This window comes from Pseudophryne corroboree, chromosome 9 (genome assembly GCF_028390025.1).
Source record: "Pseudophryne corroboree isolate aPseCor3 chromosome 9, aPseCor3.hap2, whole genome shotgun sequence".
Classification (NCBI taxonomy): Eukaryota; Metazoa; Chordata; class Amphibia; order Anura; family Myobatrachidae; genus Pseudophryne; species Pseudophryne corroboree.
Window position 1 is genome coordinate 198,209,402 of NC_086452.1, and position 24,204 is coordinate 198,233,605.

The window sequence follows — 24,204 nt, forward strand, 5'->3', positions numbered from 1 at the left end:
ATTGGTTATTCAGTTTAGCAAATTGTTTCCAAGAAATTACAGGACGACTCCTAAAATCATCTCTTCCAGTATAATAAAATACGTTTATTATAGACCGTTGTATACTTTATTGTCATAGATTGAAATTTGCCTTTAAGGAAAGTTTAGAAAGTAGCAGTAGGTTTCTCCGAGTAGACTTCTTTTTCAAATTAGTCTGTGGAAGTGTGAAGAGAACTGTGGTAAAGAACAAAGAAACCTAACCTACAGGTAAAAGTATCTATTGCATCCCATCACTATAACACTTACCTGGGTATCACATATCAATTTTGGCATCATACGAACAGGATACGAACATGTCTTCCGATGATCAAGCTGCGGGGGATTTGTCAAATACTCACCCAACCATGGCCAGCATCAATCGAATCACCTTGCCATATTACTTTGGGTCTCCATGGCTTCCAACATATAGTGGAGATGTTAGAGGTTCTGATGGAAACACATGGACTGAATTTAGGAACAAAATTAAGTCGATGCTACGCTTATACCCATTGAGCAAACAACAGCAAGTGGAGATTAGAGATGAGCGGATTCGGTTTTACTCGGTTTTACTCGGTTCTCAAAACCGAATCTTATTGGCTATCCAAAACACGTGACATCCGTGAGCCAATAAGATTCGGTTTTGAGAACCGAGTAAAACCGAGTAAAACCGAATCCGCTCATCTCTAGTGGAGATCCTTATAGGGCAGCTGAAAGGCACAACTCTGAGAGAGGTGACTTCATGGCCAGAAGAAAAAAGAGAAACTGTAGGCCTCATCTTGAATAGACTAGCTACCACATTTGATACAAGAGCATTATCGGAACTTAAGGTGGCCTTTTACACGAGAAAGCAGCAGCCAAGAGAAACGCTGTGTGACTTTGCACTCAGTCTACAGGAGGCACTTCGAGCACTACAGGCAATCGATCCAACAGAAATTCGTCCAACAGATGAAATATTGATTAATCAATTTATAGAGGGATCCCATGGTGAGATAGTGAAGTCACATTTACGCCTCTTTCAGCTACAGTTATCAAAGAGCTCATTTTTGTGCTTCAAATAAGCTGCCATTAAAGTGGTAGGGACATTACAGAGACAAGAAATGTCCTGTCCAGAGATGTTGGTGAACCAAGAAGAGAAATATCCTCTAAAGGTCAGAAAGCAGGAATTTATGGATCCGCACACACCTAAAGAAGTTGTTGTGCAGGATGATCAGGTGCCAAAGACCGATCTATTAAGTACTATAGGAGTGCAAGTCTCTGAACTGACCCATGGGGTAACTGAAATGTTACAGCAATTACAGTATTTCATGCAGCAACAAGTAAAGTGCACACGAGGGACAGATTGGAGCATCATTGAAGGACAGCCTAGAGATGTGAACCTTCATTCTGTAGTCCAAAATCAAAGTGAAGTGATAGCCACACCAGCTACAGACCCAGAGCCTGAAGTCAGTGCAAGGAAAGTTATGGGGAAAGTCATTTGGTTTAATGTGCGTTATGGCTATGGTTTCATAAATCGGCATGACACTAAGAAAGATGTGTTTGTACATTGTACAGCCATAAAGAAGAACAACCCCAGGAAGTATTTCTGAAGCCTGGATAGTGGAGAAACAGTTGAGTTTGATGTTGTGAATAGAGAACAAGGTCCGCAGGCAGCTAATGTAACTGGTCCTGGTGGTGTTCCTGTGCAAGGCAGCAGATATGCAGCAGGTCCAAAGCATTATTGGCACTATCCACGTCACAGAGGTTCTCCACATAATTACCAGCAGCCCTACCAATATGATGAAGATATAGAGAAGGCTGAGGAAGCGGAAAGTGGGACGGAGAGTATATATTGACAACAGCCTTATAGGGGAAATCACAACTCACCATCTTATCCAAGGAGATCATATGGATGCACACAGCAATATCCTGTTGTCCCAGAGCATAGTGATTTATTGGGACGAATAGATGAGAAAATCTTGGAGGGACAAAGTTACACAGTGCAGCAGAGCCAGCAGAATATAGTCGGACTACAAGTTCCTCCACAGTCAGCATGTGAGGGTAAGGCCAGAGTGGAGGATAATGGGTCTAATACAACCTACCTTGATCAGGCAGATTCAGCTGAACAGGAAATGGACACAGAGAAAGTTATCTCCACGGCTGCAGCAGAAGGCTTGGGGGTTCTCCCTATACCCAATATAACGGATTTAGTTATGTCAACGTCTGAACCTCAAGTTACAGCAAAATCCTCTAATGTAGCTAAGGAGCCTGTTACTTGGCTTTTCCCAGAGTGGCATCGCCCAGACTGCGAATACACCACAATAAGTGGTAAGGAGTTTGTCTCAATTATGCAAAAGTTATCGAGACTCTCAGGAAAGAGTCACAAAGGGATTTCTACCCATTAAATACTGACAATAGGGTAACAAAAAGTGACTGTCTTGCAGGAAACTTTGTAGGAAGTGACTAGGTAACATATGTATCAATCTGGCATGTTACTTGTAGGTAGTTCATTAGAAAAATGCACCAAACGGAAGTGTTTAATACCACTGTTACAATATAGCAAGATACTAATGTTTTCTAAACTTACCTGTTAATTGTAACTAATTGTGATCTACTTTACATAATGGAAGAAGTACTGTATGTGTAACAATACTGTTGTTTTAAAGTTAGTGGGTGAGATTCAAATGATATATCACGCCCAATTTCCTTTCTAAAATGATCTCCGTTATCATGCATATTGCGCCCATAGTAATCAGGTTTAGCTGTGCAAAGGGTTGGGTGACTCGCTACTCCGGGGGTAGCGAGCTGAAATAATGATACAACGTCCCTGAGGGCAGAAACAGAACGAGTGTGGAAAGGGGTGAAAAGAATTGAATCCCGCCCAGTATGTTCAAGGAATAACTAGAGGTTTAAAATGCGTAAGGACACGCATAATTCAAGAGGGATTGTATGTGACACCCCATTGGAGCTGTCACAAACTGTGGTGTGACTTTTGTGCCCCTTACCCTGCTGAGTGTAGCACTGTTTGGATATTATTATGAAACAGATGGCAGTGAAAGTTAACTGTGCCCTGAGTGCTGCAACTGTCACTAGGACACTGACCAGTCAGCAAGAGGCGTATGGTTCCAAGGGAGAGATCCGGCTTATGCTGTGGCAGTTACAGCTGGGTGCTGGGACAGTTGGCAGTTGAATGGCAGCCATCTTAGCAAGTGGTACTGACAGGAGGAGCTGAGAGAAAATGTTGGCGCTGCTGCTGTGATTCCTAGCTAGGGAGGCAGGACAGAGACGCGGCTCTTGGAGGTGAAAGAACCTGCAGATATTCCAGGATGGTGAGCCCCCAGAGGTGACAGAGGAGACAGAGATGTACCGCCTTCCCAAAAAGGCTTGTGCAACTACTAAGCAGTGAGAAATCCTGACAGGATCATCAGGAGAGGTATAGCAACAAAGCACCTCATGTCACGTCACAGTTACACAGCAGCACATATTAGTAGAGACTAGCCCTACAGAGTGCCCCCTGATAATAAATATATTCCAAACCAGAGTTTTCCCTGTACTGCACTGAACTTTTACTAGTGACTGCATGGTAGAGGATTTACTGCTGAGGTAATTATAGCTGCCTAGAACTGAGTTAGCAGTCCTGTGCTTCAAACCTGCAGCATCCCATGCTAAGTGAGAGAGTACTACATTGATCCGTCAGTCAGAATAGGATATAGCATTTCCAGCTGACAGGCAGCTCTGAGTAATTATTGACAGCAACGTAAACCAGGGAAACCCGCCTCTGAGTTACTCTTATTGCACAGGACATGGCCAGCATTGAACGTTAGTGAGGGAAAGCAAGTGAAAGCACGACACCCTTCTCTTATTAAATAGGAGAATTGCCAAAATGGTTATTGACTTGTTTGAATAAGTTTTATCGCCAACTGATATTGAACTGCTAATTGAAGTGTTTATAACCATTCAGTTACAATCATTACTGCTATGGTAGAGCAAATTTGGTTATTCAGTTTAACGAATTGTATCCAAGAAATTGTCTCTGCCAGTATAACAAAATACATTTATTATAGACCGTTGTATACTTTATTGTCAAAGATTGAAATTAGCCTTTAAGGAAAGTTTAGAAAGTAGCAGTAGGTTTCTCCGAGTAGACTTCTTTTTCTAATTAGTCTGTGGAAGTGTGAAGAGTACTGTGGTAAAGAACAAAGAAACCTAACCTACAGGTAAAAGTATCTATTGCATCCCATCACTATAACACTTACCTGGGTATCACACACTCAATAAACTGCAGCCCTAAGGGCCGGGATGCTTCTGTGCTGAGGGCTGCTGGGAGCTGTAGTTTATTTAGTGCGTCTATTTCCCTGTAATGCGGTGCGTTGGGACACCGGCGCTAACAATAGTGACTGGCTGGCAGAACTGACTGACTCGCTGAATCAATGTAAAAGGTGAGAGTGCTGTGCAGTGTCAGTGACACTGCACACCCACTGCACTGCACAGCACTGTCACCTTTTACACTGATTCAGCGTCCAGACATTAGCTCAGAGACTATGAAAGCCTTCCACTGCGCCGCTTTCATACACATCTATGTTGGTGGCCACAGCAGCTTTTGTTCCACATGCGCTGCGGCTAGGGCATGGGGATTGTTGATGCCGGAAGAGGCAGGTGGACTGGCAGCAGGACATAGGACGCTGCAGTAAAAGGGTTTCCCCCCCCCCCTATCTACAGTGCAAAGACTTGCTGCACATGCAGTGGCATACCCTCCAGCTGCACCTTTTTCGCAGGTACAGGACCTTTTTTTATGGTCTGTACCGATTTTTGGCTTTCCAAACTTACATTGAAAGTATAGGAAAAGGGGCGTGGACATGGCACTTCATCCGTGGCCACGCCCCCTTTTCGAATTTGGAGCAATCTCTATGTGTAACTTGTTGGAGGGTATGTTGTTGCAGATGCAGTGGGCCTATTTTGGGGTGTGGGCCTGGAGCTGCAGCTCCATCCGCCCCACTGTTAAGCCTGCTCTGGGAACACACAGCAGCCAAAGGGAGGAGCCTCCCATTGGATGTAACCTGTGTGGGCTGTTGACTGGGTGTGATAGACCTGCTGCTAGCCCAATGAGAGCTCCTAGCCACGCCCAGCGTTATACACACAGGCACAGAGTCACAGATCTGGAGTATTATATAGGAGATAATTCAAAAAGTCATAGTTAATGGCTTTTTTATTCTATTAAATTAGCTATCCTCAAATGAGGGTTTGAAACCAATAAAATAAATAAATAATAAATTAAGTAGGCGGTGGGTGGCTGTTCCTGTTGTGCCTTGGTGCAGCCTCACCCCTAAATCTGCCCATGGTCGGTACACTTGCAGGGGTGCCTTGTATTGGTGGTCCAGGACCAATTAAAATTATGTATGGTCAATGTAATAGGCAAAACCAGTGCTAGTGGCTATCATTCATAAATACAGTATGTGAACAAACAGAAGCAAATCTTGTCCCTCACCAGGCCCGGAGCTACCCGCTCAGCAAAGGGATGCAATGCAGGTAGGCACCAGGGAGGAGAGGCGCTTTCCCTGTACTGCATCTCCGCTGCTGCGCCGTTCTGTCCCCCCCTGCTGCCGGCTGCTGTGCCTGTCACTGTATGACAGGCAGCGGCGCCGGCAGATTAAAGCCTCCTCTCCTCTCCCTTTGACATTCTCTACGGTAACAGTTCTCCTCCCCCAGGCGGCGCTAACATACGCTACCCATTGTTTTCTCCCCGGGCCTCCCCTCGCTGGAATTACACTTGTTCCGCCTCTTTTCCGCCGCGGCCACTCAGACATCCCAAGCTGTGGCATGTGCGCATGCACAAGAAAATAGCAAAGGGGGAGCGCGGCATCAGCGACGCTGAGACCTGAGTTGCCGCTGCGGAGCAAGTGTAATACCAGCGAGGGGAAGCCCAGGGACAAAACAACAGGGAGCGTATGGCAGCGCTGGCTGGGGGAGGAGAACTGTTACCATGGAGAATGTCAAAGAGAGCGCAGTGAAGGCAGCTGAGTACATCCTGCCCTAACTGATCGGACGAAGGGGGCGGAGCTTCACGGACGAAAAGGGGGCGGAGCTTCACGGACGAAAAGGGGGCGGAGCAACACGGAACCAGAAGACTGCAGTACCACAGAGGAGCGGGAAGATCCTCTTCAAATGTACGTAGTATCTCTCTCCCCCCCTCCCTCTCCCTTCCTCCCTACCAACTTGACACTTGCCTGCCGTACTGTATAAAATGGGGACACCTGCCTGCCGTACTGTATAAAATGGGGACACGTGCCTGCGTAATGTGTAAAATGGGGACTCTCGCCTGCGTAATGTGTAAAATAGGGACACTTGCCTGTGTAATGTGTAAAATGGAGACTCTCGCTTGCATAATGTGTAAAATGGGGACACTTGCCTGTGTAATGTGTAAACTGGGGACTCTCGCCTGCGTAATGTGTACAATGGGGGCACTTGCCTGACGTACTGTGCAAAATGGGGACTCTTGCCTACTGTAATGTGTAAAATGGGGACTCTTGCCTGCGTAATGTGTAAAATGGGGACTCTTGCCTGCGTAATGTGTAAAATGGGGACTCTCGCCTGCCGTACTGTGTAAAATGGGGACTCTCGCCTGCGTAATGTGTAAAATGGGGACTCTTGCCTGCCATACTGTGTAAAATGGGGACTCTCGCCTGCGTAATGTGTAAAATGGGGACTCTTGCCTGCTGTACTGTGTAAAATGGGGACACTTGCCTGCCGCACTGTGTAAAATGGGGACACTTGCCTGCCGCACTGTCTAAAATGGGGACACTTGCCTGCCGCACTGTGTAAAATGGGGACTCTTGCCTGCCGTAATGTGTAAAATGGGGACTTTTGATGTTTGTTTTTTTACCCCTGTGGTGGCCGTGATGATATCCGATGAGACCACGCCCATATCAATGAGGCCACGCGCCCATGCTTTTTCTTTTTATAGCTAGGGGGGGGGGTCGCTTTTTTTAAATGTAAATGGGGGGGCGCATTTTGAAATCTCGCACTGGGAGCCAAATTGGCTAGAAACAGCCCTGGACCACATCCTTTTGTTCAGCGGCGCTGTCCCTTTGTAAAGTATGGGAGGGCGCAAATTTAAAGTTTGCAGGAGGGCGCCGAACGCCCTAGCACCGGCCCTGTCCATCACCACACAATTGAACCTATGGATGGCATATGAGCACAATTTACTTAATTTAATATTTCTTTCTGAATTTCTCAATAAGAAACTTTTGGCCAAGGGGTGCCGTGAAAAAAATCATGATACTCTAGGGCGCCGTGATTCAAAAAAAGTATGGGAAACACTGAGTTATATACAGTACATCTATGTTATCACACGTACATTCTCAAACCCACCCATACTATGATCTTATCAAAATAATGTTATCCCAATTTTCCTTCTGCTATTGTTTATTCCCCCCCCCCTGTTTTTTTCTCTCTTCTCTTCCACCCCACAGTGTGCTTTTCCTGTAATGTGTACCTCTACTGATTGCACACCCTGCCATTGCGCCCTACATACAGGGTACATCATACTACTACATTAGGGTCAGTTTTCCCATATATGTACTGGGCCCTTGTATGGCTCACCTCCCACAGTGTAACCTTCGAAGTGCGCCCAACATGGCTGCCTCATCTGGTACGCTTGTGGATAGGATGAAAAATACATGAACCTGGTGGTTTTGTTGGAACCCTACTCTGAACTGTAGGACTCTGAAATCACCCCCATTTTGTGTCATCTCTTTTAGGGGTAGACTATTCCACCCTGGGTAATCCTACGCTGTGCACCCAAGATGGCTTCCACACCTGGTACCTTGTGAGGGTGAAATACACAACCCTTGGAAGTTATTACCCAAAATGCCTACACCAATCATGCATTATGCTTTCTGTGTGCTTAAGGTTTTCTTTTATGTCTGTGTGGCTGATCTATTGCTGTATTACTCAAATCCTCTGTATTAATTGTGCATTGTTTTTGATGTCTGTAAAGCGCCTTGAGTCCTGTTGGGAGAAAGAGTGCTATATAAATAAAATTATTATTATTATTAATTAAATGCAGAATACATATGAGTGCCTCATTATCAGTTCGTATGCCCAATTCAACTACAAGTGGAGATGTGTTTGGTTTGAGTATGATCTATTTACCATTGTGAAAAAAGGTCCTGTATTCATTTTCCAATGATTCTATTGTTCAGTATCACATATGTTAAAAATTGATCATAGATTACTTTTCAGAAGTGTGAAATAGGGTCTGATTCTGCTGTACTGTAGGTCTTTGAAGATTTATGATTTTGATTCCCCTTTGTACAGTATGCCAATTTATTTAACAAAAATGGTCCGGATGTAATGTCCCCTAGTTCAGCAGTTGTGCAGGATGCTGGCCGAACTCAGGTGTTTTAAGGGGTAATCACCAACAAGTCACAACCATGCCTTGTTAGAGATTGTCTCTTTAAAAAAAATAGGATTTTAATTACCTACCGGTAAATCCTTTTCTCGTAGTCCGTAGGGAATACTGGGAATTCATTTAGTACCATGGGGTATAGACGGGTCCACTAGGAGCCATGGGCACTTTAAGAAATTGATAGTGTGCGCTGGCTCCTCCCTCTATGCCCCCCCATCAGACTCAGTCCAGGAAACTGTGCCCGAGGAGACGGACATACTTTGAGAGAAAGATATAGATAAGGAAAGTGGTGAGATTATGAACCAGCACACACAGAACAAGAGGAACAGCAAGAGCTGAACAAACCAGAATACTAAACCAAGTAACAGTGCAGGAAGAACGAAGCACCGGGCGGGCGCCCAGTATCCCCTATGGACTACGAGAAAAGAATTTACCAGTAATTAAAATCATATTTTCTCTTACGTCCTAGGGGACACTGGGAAACCATTTAGTACCATGGGGAAGCACCGAAGCTCCCAAACCACGTGGAAGAGTGCTGAGGTTCCTGCAGAACTGATTGACCAAAATGAAGGTCCTCAGAGGCCAAAAAATTGAACTTGTAAAACTTTGCAAACGTGTTCAAACCTGACCAAGTAGCTGCTCGGCAGAGCTGTAAAGCCAAGACACCCCGGGAAGCTGCCCAAGATGAACCCACCAATCTAGTAGAGTGGGCCTGAACAGACTTTGGAACCGGCAAGCCTGCCGTGGAATAAGCGTGCAATAGACTGCTTTGAAGCAGGACACCCAATTTATTGGGATCATAGAGAACGAACAGCAAGTCTGATTTCCTTTGACAAGCTATTCTCTTTACATACACTTACAAAGCCCTCACAATATCCAAAGACCTTGAAGTAGCAGAGGTGTCCGTATCAACCGGAACAACAATAGGTTGGTTGATGTGAAATGTGGACACCACCTTAGGAAGAAATTGCTGACGAGTTCTGAGTTCAGCTCTGTCCTCATGAAAAATTAAGTAGGGGCTTTTGTAAGACAATGCCTCCAGCTCTGACACACATCTTCCTGTAGCCAAGGCCAGCAGTGTGACGGTCTTCTACATAAGGTACTTTACATCTACCTCCTGTAACAGTTCAAACCAGTCTGATTGGAGGAAGTGCAGCACCAAATTTAGTTCCCAAGGTGCCATGGGAGGCACAAAGGGAGGTTGGATGTGCAGAACACCTTACAAGAATGCCTGGACCTTAGGGAGAGAAGCCAATTGTTTATGAAAGTAAATAGACCAAGCTGAAATCTGGACTTTAATGGAGCCTAGACGTAGGCCCACATTCACTCCCGACTGCAGAAAAAGCAGGAAACGTCCCATATGAAATTCCACCGCAGAATAATGTCTGCTTTCACACCAAGAGACCTATTTCTTCCATATACAGTGGTAATGTTTAGACGTTACCCCCTTCCTAGCTTGAATCATAGTTGGGATGACCTTGTCAGGAATCCCTCTCTAGGCTAGAATCAGCCGTTCAACTTCCATGCCATTAAACGTAGCCGCGGTAAGTCTTGATAGACAAACGGGCCCTGTTGCAGAAGATCCTCACAAAGAGGTAGAGTCCACAGATCTTCGATCAGCATCTCAAGAAGATCCGCATGCCAGGCCCTTCGAGGCCAGTCTGGAGCTTGAACCTTTTCACTTTTTATTCTTTTAGAATTCTTGGGATCAGAGGAAATGGAGGAAACACGTACACCAGCTGGTAGACCCACATAGTTTTCAGAGCATCTACCGCCACTGCTTGTGGGTCTCTCAACCTGGAACAATACTGCTTGATCTTCTTGTTGAGTCGAGAGGCCATCATGTCGATCTGTGGATATCCACACCAACGCGTCAAACACCGGAACACCTCCAGGTGAAGGCTCCACTCCCCCGGGTGCAGGTCGTGTCTGCTGAGGAAGTCTGCTTCCCAGTTGTCTACTCCTGGAATGAAGACCGCCGACAATGCCATGGCGTGTTTTTCCGCCCAGAGGAGGATTCTTGGCACCTCTGACATTGCTGCACTGCTCTACGTTCCGCCCTGTCGGTTTATGTACGTTACCGCCGTCACATTGTCCGACTGGACCTGAATGTCCTGATTCCAAAGTAGAGATGAGGCCTGCAGAAGGGCGTTGTAGATAGCCCTGAGTTCCAGGATGTTTATTGGAAGGACGACTTCCTGACTTGACCATCTTCCCTGAAACTGCACCTCCTGGGTGACTGCTCCCCAACCTCTGAGGCTTGCGTCTGTGGTTAGCAGAATCCAATTCTGAATCCCGAACCTCCAACCCTCGATGAGGTGAGAAGTCTGTAGCCACCAAAGGAGGGAGATCCTGGCTCTTGGTGACAGACGGATCCTATGGTGCATGTGAAGATGCGATCCTGACCATTTGTCCAATAGATCTACTGTAGTTGGAAGGGCCTCGTATGAAAACTTCCGTACTGAAGCACCTCGTTAGAGGCCACCATTTTCCCCAGAAGGTGAATGCACAGATGCACCAAGATCCGAGTAGGCTTCAGGACAGCCCGAACGATCGACTGGATTGCCATAGCCTTTTCCAAGGGAAGGAACACTCTCTGAGACTGTGTCCAGTATCACTCCCAGGGAAGGAAGCCTCTGTGTTGGTTCCAGGTGAGATTTTGGTAGGTTCAGAATCCACCAGTGATCCAGGAGTAGTCTAGTTGAGAGGTCAGTGTTGTCCAACAACCGCTCCCTGGACGGTGCCTTTATTAGAAGATCGTCCAGGTATTGAATTATGTTCCCTCCCTGTTTGCGGAGTAGAAACATCATCTCTGCCATCACTTTGGTGAACACTCTAGGTGCCGTGGAGAGACCAAATGGCAGCACCTGGAACTGGTAGTGGCAGTCCTGCAGTGCAAACCATAGGTAAGCCTGATGAGGCGGACAGATCAGATGTGAAGGTACGCATCCTTGATATCCAGAGACACTAGGAATTCCCCCTCCTTCAGACCTGAGATCACCACTCTCAGAGACTCCATCTTGAATTTGAACACTCGTAAGTATGGGTTCAATGAGTTGAGGTTCAGAATCGGCCTCACCGAACTGTCCGGTTTCGGTACTACAAACATGTTGGAATAGTACCCCTTGTTTGCATATGAGGTGGAACTGGAACAATGACCTGGGTCTTTACCAGTTTTTGAATGACGTCCTGTAAGGTTATACTTGCCTCTTGTGAAACTGGTAAGCCTGATTTGAAGAATCTGTGAGGTGGGAGTTCTTGTAACTCCAGTCTGTAACCCTGGGAAATAAGATCTATGACCCAGGGATCCTGGCACGATGTTGTCCAGATGTGACAGAAGAATTTTAGCCGGACTCCCACCTGCCAGTCTTCCAGGCATCTCAGTCCACCGTCATGCTGAAGGTTTTGAGGAAAAAGAGCTTGAGCCCTGTTCCTGTGAACCGGCAGTTGCTGGTTTGCGTGGTTTACCTCTAGTACCTCTGGTGGCGGTAGAAGAACCTCTGGGCTTGCCCCTAAACTTGGCAGTCTGAAAGGACTGTAAATTTAGTCCTGAGTAGGCCTTCCTAGCTGGGGGAGCTGCAGAAGGAAGGTATGTGGACTTACCCGCAGTAGCTTTGGAGGTCCATTTGTCTATTTCATCTCCAAACAATGCCTCGCCTGTTAAAGGTAGGTCTTTCAAGCCTTTCCTGGAGTCCGCATCCGCAGTCCACTGGCGTAGCCATAGACCCAGTGGTGCCGGGAGAGGTGGGGATAGGGTATGAATTACCCGGGCCCAGGTCTGATGGAGGGGCCCAGTGAGGGTCCAGTAGGGGCCCAGGCCACCTCCCCTTACCTAGCTGCAGCAGCTGCAGCTCCTTTCCTCAGCCCATCACATGCCACTGTGTTCTGGGCTGTAGTGTGGCCATGAAGGTGCTTAAAATACTATTTTTTTCTGTGATTAGGCCAGGCCCCTTGAAAAGTACCTGGGCCCATCCCGGCTCTCGGCAGCCCTGCATAGACCCCTGCATGCAGACACTGCCATAGCTGTAGTGCGTGCATTAAGCAAGCCTATTTCTTTTATGGTTTCCACCATAAAGTTCGCAGAGTCCTGTAAATGTTGCAGGGGCAAAACAATCTCCCCTTGAGGTAAGGTATCTAACCCCTCAATTAGGTAACCCGACCATTTAGCAATGGCTCGCGTAATCAACCCACATGCAATAGTTGGTCTCTGGGCCACCCCTGCAGCTGTATATATAGATTTGAGCGTAGTTTTAATTTTACGATCAGCTGCGTATTTCAGGGAGGCTGCACTTGGGACAGGCAATACATTTTTCAGTGAGAGCCTGGATACTGATGCATTCACTATTTGTGGATTTTCCCATTTTTTTCCTATCCTCAGGAGGAAAAGGAAAGGATGATAATAACCACTTAGGGATTTTAAAATTTCTATCAGAATTAACCCATGGTTCTTCAAACAGGGTATTTAGTTCCTTTGACACAAGAAAAGTGTCTGAGGATTTCTTTCTTATATTAAAATAAGATTCCTCACTCTCCTCTGTCACCTTATCAGGGATATTCAGAACTTCTCTGATAGCTTCTATAAGAGCCTCTATTCCCTGCGACAGAGTATCCTCCCCCACCTCTGAGTCCACCTCACCCTCCTCCATGTCTGACCCATCATCATCCGAGTCAGACTGCAGGATATGGGCCAAAGTGTGTTTTTGCGGACAAATGGCAGGGGACTGAGACGCTGGTTTGGGTACTGAGTCTCTTTTCATAAACTCAGTCATAGATTGTCTTAAGTATTGCGTCTCTTTCTCATTCCGAGATAACTTAGAAGAGATTGTGGAAATCATTTACCTGATGGAGTCCAGCCATGCTGGTTCTGACCCACTAGCCTGGGAAGGGACACTACATTGAGTACACACTAGTGAACCCCCTGGGGAAGAGGAACACTGGGGGTCATTCCTAGTTGATCGCTAGCTGCCGTTGTTCGCTGTGTAGCGATCAGTGAAAAAACGGCTAATCTGCACATGCGTATGCACCGCAATGCGCACTCGCATCGTACGGGTACAAAGTCCTTTGTGGTTTTGCACTAGTTCTAGCGACGATTCCAATCGCACAGCTGATCACAAGGAGATTGACAGGAAGAGGTCATTACTGGGAGTCAACTGACCGTTTTCTGGGAGTGTTTGGAAAAACGCAGGCGTGGCCGGGCCTTTGCTGGGCGGGTATCTGACGCCATTACCGTGTCACTCGTCGCAACAATCATCACACAGGATAAGTAACTACAGGGCTGGTCTTGTTTTGCACAAAATGTGTTTGCAGGCGCTCTGCTGCACAGGCGTTCGCACTCCTACAAAGCGAAAATACACTCTCCCGTGGGCGGCGACTATGTGTTTGCATGGCTGCTAAAAACTGCTAGCGAGCGATCAACTCGGAATGACACCCACTGTGCTTTACATGAAACACACTCTTTACCTGACATACTGTAACAGTGACAGCACACACATACACAGGAAAAGGTTAAATGCACAATTAATCTACAAAGCGCCCTTCCAGGGCGACACAGAGGGAATATGGAACCAACACACAGCGCCCTTATCGCTAATGCCAAGCTTAGCCGGGTCGCAGACTAAGTACCTAGATTAGGGACTTAGTACACAAACAATCGCTTCCCCCCTGCTATGCCCCCTGGTCTCTCCGGAGGAGCTGCGCGTCCCTGTCATTCAGCGTCTGTGTCCACTGCAGAGGTAAAATGGCGCTGGTGAGCTGCTGGATCCACTCATAGTGAAGCCCCGCCCTTTCAATGGTGCGCGGTCTTCCCGCACTTTTTTATACTAGCTGTAGGTGTCTTGAGCATAAAATGGAGACAGACTCCTTTATGGCTATGTTGCCAGTCTGGGTACTGTATCCGCTGTTCAACATCTGTGTCTGTACACAGCGGGAGATGCAGTCCGCCCCGTTTAGAAGCCGTGCATCTCCGTACCCTCATGCTGCCATAATGGCCGGTGACCCGCTAACTAACGCTGGCTTAGTACTCACCATTCTTCATTCTTCTGGCTCTGTTAGGGGTGGCGGCGTGCTGCGGGAATGTACGCTCGCCGTGGTGGGGCTTGCGAATAGTTCCCTCAGGAGCTAGTGTCATGTCAGCGGGGAACGGGATCGTTCACTCTGAGAGGTTGGGCCGTCCCCTCCCGCCCCCTAAGTCCCATGAAGCAGGTAGGCTGGTGCCATCCAGTTCTTCTTGAAAATAACAAACACAGAAAATAAATGCAGAAAACTCTTCAGGAGCTTCCAGAGACGTGACCGGCTCCTCCGGGCACATTTTCTAAACTGAGTCTGGTTGGAGGGGCATAGAGGGAGGAGCCAGCGCACACTATCAATTTCTTAAAGTGCCTAGTGGACCCGTCTATACCCAATGGTACTAAATGGATTCCCAGTATCCCCTAGGAAGTAAGAGAAAAACACAGTGTTCTGCTGGCATCCCGCACAGCTTTGAACTCAGGCGTCATTACATCCGGCCTCATGTGTTTATCTTTTTTCTGCCCAGTTGAACTTTATTAAATGTGAACATTTATCTAGATCATGGGGACAAAGTGACTCATTCAAAGAGCTACAATACACTAATCCAAAGCAGAATGTTCGTGTCACCAGTTCTCAATCAAGACCATTGTAAAATGGTGTGACATATTTTAAAACTGTTGCAATATATTTTTCACTAGGCATTACTCTTGCAACACCATTATGCACTGTCCTTATGGGATTCGCTATGAAATGCCAGCGGTCAGGAGACTGACACTGGAATCCCGACAGCCAGCATCCCGGCAGCGAGCCCCCTTGCGGGCTCACTGTGCTCATCACACTTCGAGACACACTAATATATTCCACCTTGGGTGGTGGTGTGGACCACCACCCAAATAGGAATACTGGGCTTCTGTTGGGATTCTGAAAGCCGGCATTTCCCCGGCTGTTGGGATTTCGTCATCGGTATCCTGACCACCGGGATCCCGACAGCCGGTAAATTAACAGCATCCCATCATTATGCATATCTGAAATAGAATGGACAGAAAGAGCCACGGACAGATGGATACCATCACTATTTGTCTAACACATGTTCATTTCCTCCACACCTTAAACCATTATGTATCATACATGCACCGTGACAAGGGGGGAGCTGGTACTGTTTGCTGGGACTTGGGCTTTGTTGAGGGGCCCAGGTCAGCCGCTGAGGGTGGAATTGCTTTGTGGCGCTGTGCATAGTATGGCAAGCTGCTGAGGGGGATATTCACATTGGGGGTCATTCCGAGTTGATCGTAGCTGTGCTAAATTTAGCACAGCTGCGATCATGTTTCCAGACATGCGGGGGGGCGCCCAGCACAGGGCTAGTCCGCCCCGCATGTCAGTGCCGCCCCCCCCCCCCCCGCCAAATACAAAAGCATCGCACAGAGGCGATGCCTTTGTATCTGTGGAGTAACTCCAGGCCAGCGCAGCTCCTGCGGCTGGCCGGGAGTTGTGTGTCGCTGCCGCTGGCCGCAGCGGCTGCGTGAGACGTCACGCAGCCGCCGCGACACACCGCCCCAACGGTCCGGCCACGCCTGCATTGGCCGGACCGCGCCTACTAAACGGCGGCTTAACGCCGTTCAGCCCTATCCCGCCCAGCGACCGCTTCTGTCTCAGAAGCGATCGCTGGGCACCGACGACTGCCATGCGCTGGCGCACTGTGGCACCTGCGCATGCGCAGTTCCGACCCGAATGCTGCTCTGCGACAAACTGCAGCGAGCGATCGGGTCGGAATGACCCCCATTATCTCTCTTTGCAGCACAGCTCAGTCCCTCCCCCAGGGACCTGATTAGTCAGAGCCAGGAGCTCATGCATAAATATATATGTATCAAACTTTTGAGAGAGATACAGTGGAAAGAGAAAATTACAGAAGCTGATTGGTTGGTACTTACAGTAAATCTCTTTCCACTTTATCTCTCTTCAAGGTTTGATACATCGCCCATCTCCAGTCAGTTCAACTTACTTATTTTGAACAAACTTATTTGTATTGGTGTGCAATGGAAATCTCTCTATAAAGGAGTCTGCACAGGGGATCTCAATATATCAACAATTTGAAAGGCTAATGGGGGTAATTCCAAGTTGATCGCAGCAGGATTTTTTTTTAGCAATTGGGCAAAACCATGTGCACTGCAGGGGAGGCAGATATAACATGTGCAGAAAGAGTTAGATTTGGGTGGGCAGGGGTGTATCTTCCTATTGGCCAGGATGGCACTTGCCAGGGGCGCCGGCCAAAGGGGGGGCGCCACACAGCAGTGCCACCCATGCCAGGGGGTAGAATGACATAGTAGTTCTCACTGAGTACATCCCTTAGCAGTGCTCATCCACTGCCGGACTCTCAGAAGCATATTGCACTCTGACACTCTCTGTGACTACAGTCACAATGATGGTGAATATAGCCGGGGCACTTCCAGGTATGGAGAGGGGCGAGGCACCTCCTCTTCCTCATCGACTCCCCTTCTCATTGGTCCCACGTGGTCTGTCACCAAACACCAGCAACTACAATCAGCACCAGTCAGCAGTGCAGCATGAGCATACCTGTACATTTTCTGAGTTACCGTAGCTGCACTGCATGGTCTATCCTGGCAGTCTGGATCACAGGTTACAAAGAGCTCTGTATGGAGAGGTATCTAGACCAATGACTGCCTATCCAGCTGTGTTGAGACTATAAGTCCCAGCACACCTTGTCAACTGGATTTGCTGGGACATGTATTGCCATCACACCTAGGGAGGGGTTTTAACTGTATGTATGTATGTATGTATGTATGTATGTGTGCATATATCCCCTCGGTGTCCCTGCTGCACCCTCCTTGTAATTCCCCCACAGTGTCCCTGCCCGCACCATCCCTGTAACTGCCCCCTCAGTAATCCTACTCATACACTCCTGTAATTCCCTCTCAGTGTCCCTGCCCACACCCTTTTCATAATTCCCCCTCAGTATCCATGCCTGCACCCTCCCTGTAATTCCCTCTCAGTGTCCCTACCCGCACCCTAACCATAATTCCCCCTCAGTGTCTCTGCCTGCACACTTCTTGTAATTCCCCTTCAGTCTCCCTGCCTGCACCCTCCCCGTAATTCCTTCTCAGTATCCCTGCCTGCACCCTCCCTGTAATTCCATCTCAGTGTCCCTGCCTGCACACTCCTCGTAATTCCTTCTCAGTATCCCTGCCTGCACCCTCCCTGTAATTCCATCTCAGTGTCCCTACCCGCACCCTCCTCGTAATTCCTTATCAGTGTCCCTGCCCGCACCCTCCTCGTAATTCCTTATCAGTGTCCCTGCCTGCACCCTCCCTGTAATTCCATCTCAGTGTCCCTGCCTGCACACTCCTCGTAATTCCCCCTCTGTCTCCCTGCCTGTACCCTCCCCATAATTCCATCTCAGTGTCCCTGTCCGCACACTCCCGTAATTCCCTCTCAGTTTCCCTTCCTGTACCCTCCCTGTAATTGCCCCTCAGTGTCCTTGACCTCAGTGTCACTGTAGCCCCTCCCTCTCATTTGCCCTACCCGAACCCTCCCTGTAATTCCTCCTTAGTGTTCCTGACCTCGGCCTCCCTGTGACTCCCCCTCAGTATCCCTGCCCACACCCTCCTGTAATTCCACCTCAGTGTCCCTGCCCGTACCCTCCCCGTAATTCCCCCGCAGTGTCCCTGTCCGCACACTCCTGTAATTCCCCCTCAGTGTCCCTGCCCACACCCTCCCTGTAATTGCCCCTCAGTGTCCCTGATCTCAGCCTCCCTGTAAGCCCTCCACCTCATTGTCCCTACCTGCACCCTCCCTGTAATTCTCCTTCAGTGTCCCTGACCTCAGCCTATCTGTAACTCCCCCCTCTGTGTCCCTGGAATGGGGAGGTGGGGGGCACCAGTTGCTTACTTTGCCAGGGGAGCTCAGACCCCTAGATACACCCCTGTGGGTGGGTTATTTTGTTTCTGTGCAGGGTAAATACTGGCTGCTTTATTTTTACACTGCAATTTAGATTGCAGATTGAACACACCACACCCAAATCTAATTCTCTCTGCACATGTTAAATCTGCCTCCCTATGATAGCACCAAAATAGTTTTATATGTTTGCCATTTAGGAAACTATCAAGTGTGTGCTTTTTAGTGTTTGTATATTCTTTACAGCATAACCAAAGTTTTATTGCAGGTCAAGAGACTGCACAACAGTTGTTATTTTTGGCTAGGGTTAATGTGGGTTTAAATACGGAACACTGACCTCAGAGTGATGTAGGGAGTTTTTCAACAAGTGACTTCTTAAAGTTGCTAAAGACAGCACGTGATAAATCACACAGGAAACTTCTCTATTTATTTAGAACAGGTTGATTTGCTAATTTCACCACCTGAGTTCCTTATTTTTTTAGAAAACACAAGAACTTGAAATATATTTTTTTAATGGCTGCCCTTTCACTTATATGTGATAAATACTGTAGTTAATTATCCATAATGAAACTATTAGTTACTTTAGTATTTATACAGAAGGATAGTTTACATTACCCACCACTTCATAGTTGTAATTCACCATACGTAGAAGAACTAATCTAGATTGTGGTCATCTGGACATAGATACTGTACCAGTCATTTTTACCAAGGAGTCTATTCATCCTCAGTGGGCAATAATAATTAAGTATCCAACCATGGCTGTGGATACTGAAGTAGCGGAGCAAATCAATGTTTCTCTGGAGTGGGGACAGCTGCTCAGAAAAGCAGCTGTCCCATGATCCCTCACACTGCTACTGAAGTAGCAGTAATACCACAGAGGGGTCGTCCATCTACCCATGCTAGACCTGAGTTCACACATGTGCACTGCCACCAGTGTCGCAGTGTGATGGCAGCAGAGGGATCTACACGGTTCTCTCTTCACAACCCTGTACCCCTTTTTCCCATAGGAAAAAGCAGGACTCCGGAAATCAGTGCTATATGAAAATGGCGTTGATTCCTGCAGGCAAACTGCGAAAAAATGTCCAGTTTCCAGCGGTAGCTGAATACTAGGTAGCCCCATCAGGCCCCTAATAATAAATGGACCTGTTACAAAAAATATGCGGAAATGTGTAACAGGCCCAGAAGTGATGATGAATCCAAAGCCCAGTAGATTACTTTTTAAGGACATCTAGATATTACTACTTTTTCAGAATGTCTCTATCCTAGAAATGTGGGCTCCTACATCTATATAAGCCTAATTTTACCTATTAGTGATGGACATGTATCAATTCAACAACAGTGGGATGATGGATGTGCAGTATATCAATGTTGAATAATAGGTCTTGCTCTTGTCAATCATGCCAATAAGCCCAATACCCTGAATTTATACTGTGACTACTAAAACAGTTTGGGATCACAGGGATGGATCGGATACTAACCAGACCTAAGGGTACTCCTTGCATATCAAGTGCTATTTGGCTAGTTATATTGTGAGGCAATAATCTTACATAATTCCCTGTATTGTGCCATTTCTTAGCTGATCCAGTTTCATTTTGTTTGTACTCAGTTTGAGAGTTGAGCAATCCTCTGCATCTTCTTACCTATGCTGTGGATGTGGCAATTTCTTTGCCACTTTGAATCTATAATGAATCAAATACACAAACACCAAGAGGTCAAAATTGGGAATTTGTGAGGTATCATAGTGTAATGTAAAGATTAATATGATATATATATATATATATATATATATCATTGGAGATCCACACTCACATCAGAAATGCATAGACACATATTTTGGGTGCACCCAGTGAAACTGATAAGTCAGCCACAAATACAAAACAGGGGTTCCACACAAGTGGAAGGAGCACTCACAATCAGATAAAACATACAAAAAGTTAAATCTCATAAAATATTCATAGTTTAATAGTTGGGTAACCTGTTGCACCAACTCGCCCTTAATCGACGTTTCGACCCCATAACTGGGTCTTTTTCAAGATAGGCAGATTCGGTGAGAGTTCAAATAACTTTTACAGATGTACATGTGATAACATCAGTAGAGATCTAGAAAAGAAATAAAACATAAAACCACACTTAGTGCCTCCCAGGCCCCATTGTTGCGCATTTACATAATACTTAATTACACAAGGCGCACTCACAGTGCACTCATCAAGTATACCTTAAGCCCAGTGGATAAAATTGTCTGATTCTAATACTTACCTGAAATTAGATTACAATCCAGTGAAAGGGATTAAATCTCAGGTTGATGGGTCTTTGACACGTGGATTGGAAAGTGGTTGGTTGGACCAGGAGTTATACGCTTATCTCACGGTTGATTACCCAAAATGCCCTATTATCTACACCCTTTCTAAGGTGCATAAAACCCTTAATAAACCACCGGGGAGGCCTATCATAGCGGCAGAAGGGTCTGTGCTTCAACCGTTAGCTATTGATGTTGTCTAAACGGGAGACCTATTGGATTTACACCTTGAATACTTTATTTCCTAATAGACTAAATGAGAGCGTTGATGTAGTTGCCTTTTTATAGGGTATTTTACATCATCTGATCTCTCAATATATTGTACTATACCCATTGTACAGTTTATTTGTAATATACTGTACCACTGTTCTCAGAGGCAGAACTCTGGGAGGCAACGAAGTCAGCTGCTGCCGGGCTCCTGCTTTGAAGGGGGGCACCTCTCCTCCTGTTCCATGTGTTCAGCGACATTAATCAATTAAGTTCATTGACAGCAGCCGGTATCTATTCCGTAGCCGACTTCCCCACTAGTCACTGCACCTTACAAATCACACCCTCTTTATTATAGATACACTGGAAGCAGACAACTTACCGATGAAGCTATTTGCTCCTATAAAGGAAGCATGAGAATTCTAACTATATGAAGTTATTTCTCTGACAATTACAAGCAACTTCATATAGTTAGAATTCTTATACTTCCTATGCAAGAGCAGATATCTCCATCAGTAAGGTGCATGCTTCCAGTGTAATAGGTTGTGGGTTCTAATCCTGGATATGACACTTGCAAATTAATTGTCAGAGAAATAATCAGCATTGTGAGTGACTGAGCAGATCTATGTAGTGTGTGGCTGGACCCCTACATAGATCTGCCCAGTTGCAATGGTTTTGTAGTAGCTTCATCATGTAGTTAGAATCTGAAGGCTTGCTATGCAGGAGCAAATGTGTGTGTGTGTATATATATATATATATATATATAGGGGGGGCACCAATATTTCCCTTGCCTCCGAGCACCTGGGACAAACTTACGCCACTGACTGTTCTATTATATACTGTATTACTTCTCTTGTATAGGTTATTTGCTTTGAAATGCAATTGTAAAGACATTGCAGGAATATGGTATCATACATATATTATGTACTTCATTTATATATTTATGATATTATTATTATATGTATTTGTGGTATACATACTATCCATTTATATTTTTATATCCATTTTTGGTAACATTAGGTATGTATACTACATCTGTACACTACACCTTATTTGCATCCCCCTCATAATTAAAATTGGACCAATTAGGGTTTTACTATACTATCACACATAGTCTTTTTTATACCATTTATTAGCCATATATAGTACATATTTTTTCACAGACACAGTTTATCCCTATACATATCATGAATAGTTTAGGGCCATCCACTATTGTTAAACTTCAGATGTCCGTGGTTCTCCAATGCCTGCTATTTCCCTATATAGGATAGGATATGTTCCCCAAACATGGCGCTGAGAACAGCGGTGGACGCATGCGCAGTGTATGCGGTCCATCTGCGGCTCAGGCCGCGGCCCATTTCTGGCGCGGACTTTGCGTTCCACAGCTACAGTTAGGTGGAACGCAGGCCGTAGCTTAGACCGGCACTCACTTCCGGCGCACAGTATGCATTCCACCATAGGCCCAGGTGAAACGCAGACTGCGGGCTGCATTCGATGCGCGCCGTCCGTGGCGGAGGACAAGCGCATCGTACATAAAATAATTAAAAGGAAAGCCTTCTCAGGCTTCCTTTATGAACACCATCTCCAGCCAAGCTGGATTTGTATTTAAATAGGTTTATTGATTATGTGTTCTGGTAAAACAATATAGGAATATATGCGGAAGTGACGTCATAGAGTGCATATTATGCTTTTTTATGGCCTATATTGCATTCACTAGGTTTTTAATCAGTGCCATGTCTAGTAGATTATATATATACATAGGTATAAGAAAGAGTTTTCTTATAAGGAGGTTTTAGTTTAGTGTATTAATCACTTAATTCATTGCTCCGTACCTCATTGGAGGATGGCTTCAGGGGAAGTGATGTAATTACATTGGGTATAAATAGAGTAGCCTTGCTCCTTTGAGCTCATTCACATTTTTGGAGGAGACACATGCACATCACTGGGAAGCCTAACTTTGTAAGTACACTTACACTCATTGGAATTCAATACGCTTAGACATCTTCTTCCTTATAATAATACCCATTTCAATTTAATTATTTTGTAGAGGTATATCTTTTTATGGTATCTAACAGTGATCACTGTTTCTTCACGTGAGTAAAATTCTATTACTCTCCACTTTATTGAACATTATTTCACGTTATTAAATGTGGTCTTATTCTTTATAGTACTAACCACGAAGGTCCACATTCACCCAGTGGAGGTCATATATTGCCCATCTTCTTGTATAGAAGTAAGTGTACATTTAGAAACTTTTTTAATCATTATTCCATATAATATGAGACCTAACTTATTGTTATTTATAGGTCACATCACTTGACTAAATTATTGTATTGGTCACACCATCACCTTAAAGAATAAGGTTGTTTCACGTGCGAATATTGGGAATAGACCCACTATTTTGATCATCTTTCTGTTTAGAAGTAAGTTTATACACTTAGATATTTTCCAATAAATTTAAATCCATTATGAGTTTTAATTAATTATCTATAGGTCATATCACTAGACCAAACTACATCTTGGTTACATTATCATCTTGAGATATAGATTGCTTCATCCATCAGGAATTAACCCATTAGGTGGGTTCCTGATGAATCACGGTATGCATACTTTTTTCCTTCTCTGATCTAAGATCATGCTGTATTTTTCCTTGCCACCTTTTTTCATCAATAATTTACTATTATTGTTAATATGGTGCTGATTGTTTGACATTTAATTTGTTGCCTATAATAAGTCACATCTGTAAACATTATTGCATACAATGGATTTTCAGTGTTATGATGTATCCAAATTGCTAATGTATATATTTGGAAGATTATTCTCATATATTGTTAACTTCATGCGGTAATTGTGGAAATTTATTCATATATCCTATATTATGTTCCTTAATGGATAAAATACTGTTTCTCTCATTTTCCTCCTCATACAACCAGTTTGTCTGTTGATTTCCCCTGATGAAGTCCTAACAAGGAGAAAACGCATCGGGATCAGAACTCTTTTTCAAGGACAAACAAGCATCATTAATAATATCGTAGAGGTTTCACTTGTCCAATACATGACTGTTTTTAATAAATATTTGTACATTTTTAAAGGTTGGTGGTCATCTGCTAATGACAATTGGTTTATATTAATTTTAGAATTACTGTGCGCACTCTGAATCTTGTTTTGTATGTCTATTGTGAACCCTTAGCTAGCAAAAGGGTTATTCTAGAGGTGCAGCCTGCCCCCTTATAAGCGCAGATTAGGGTACATTTGTGTGTACTATATATATATATATATATATATATATATATATATATATACACACACAGTGGTCGAAGTGGAAATTTTGACGTGGGGGTATGGAAAAGTGCACTCCGGAAAAGGGAGTCTGGCCACTCAAATG

At 45.4% G+C, this 24,204-nt stretch overlaps 1 long non-coding RNA gene across 1 annotated transcript; it reads left to right on the plus strand.

Annotated features, from left to right (window-relative positions):
• Nucleotides 1–710: 710 nt before the first annotated feature.
• Nucleotides 711–23,910, plus strand: LOC134957861 (uncharacterized). The gene is made up of 4 exons (XR_010186769.1): nucleotides 711–3,427; nucleotides 22,988–23,052; nucleotides 23,126–23,242; nucleotides 23,753–23,910. It is a non-coding gene; the product is annotated as an uncharacterized LOC134957861 (long non-coding RNA).
• Nucleotides 23,911–24,204: the final 294 nt, after the last annotated feature.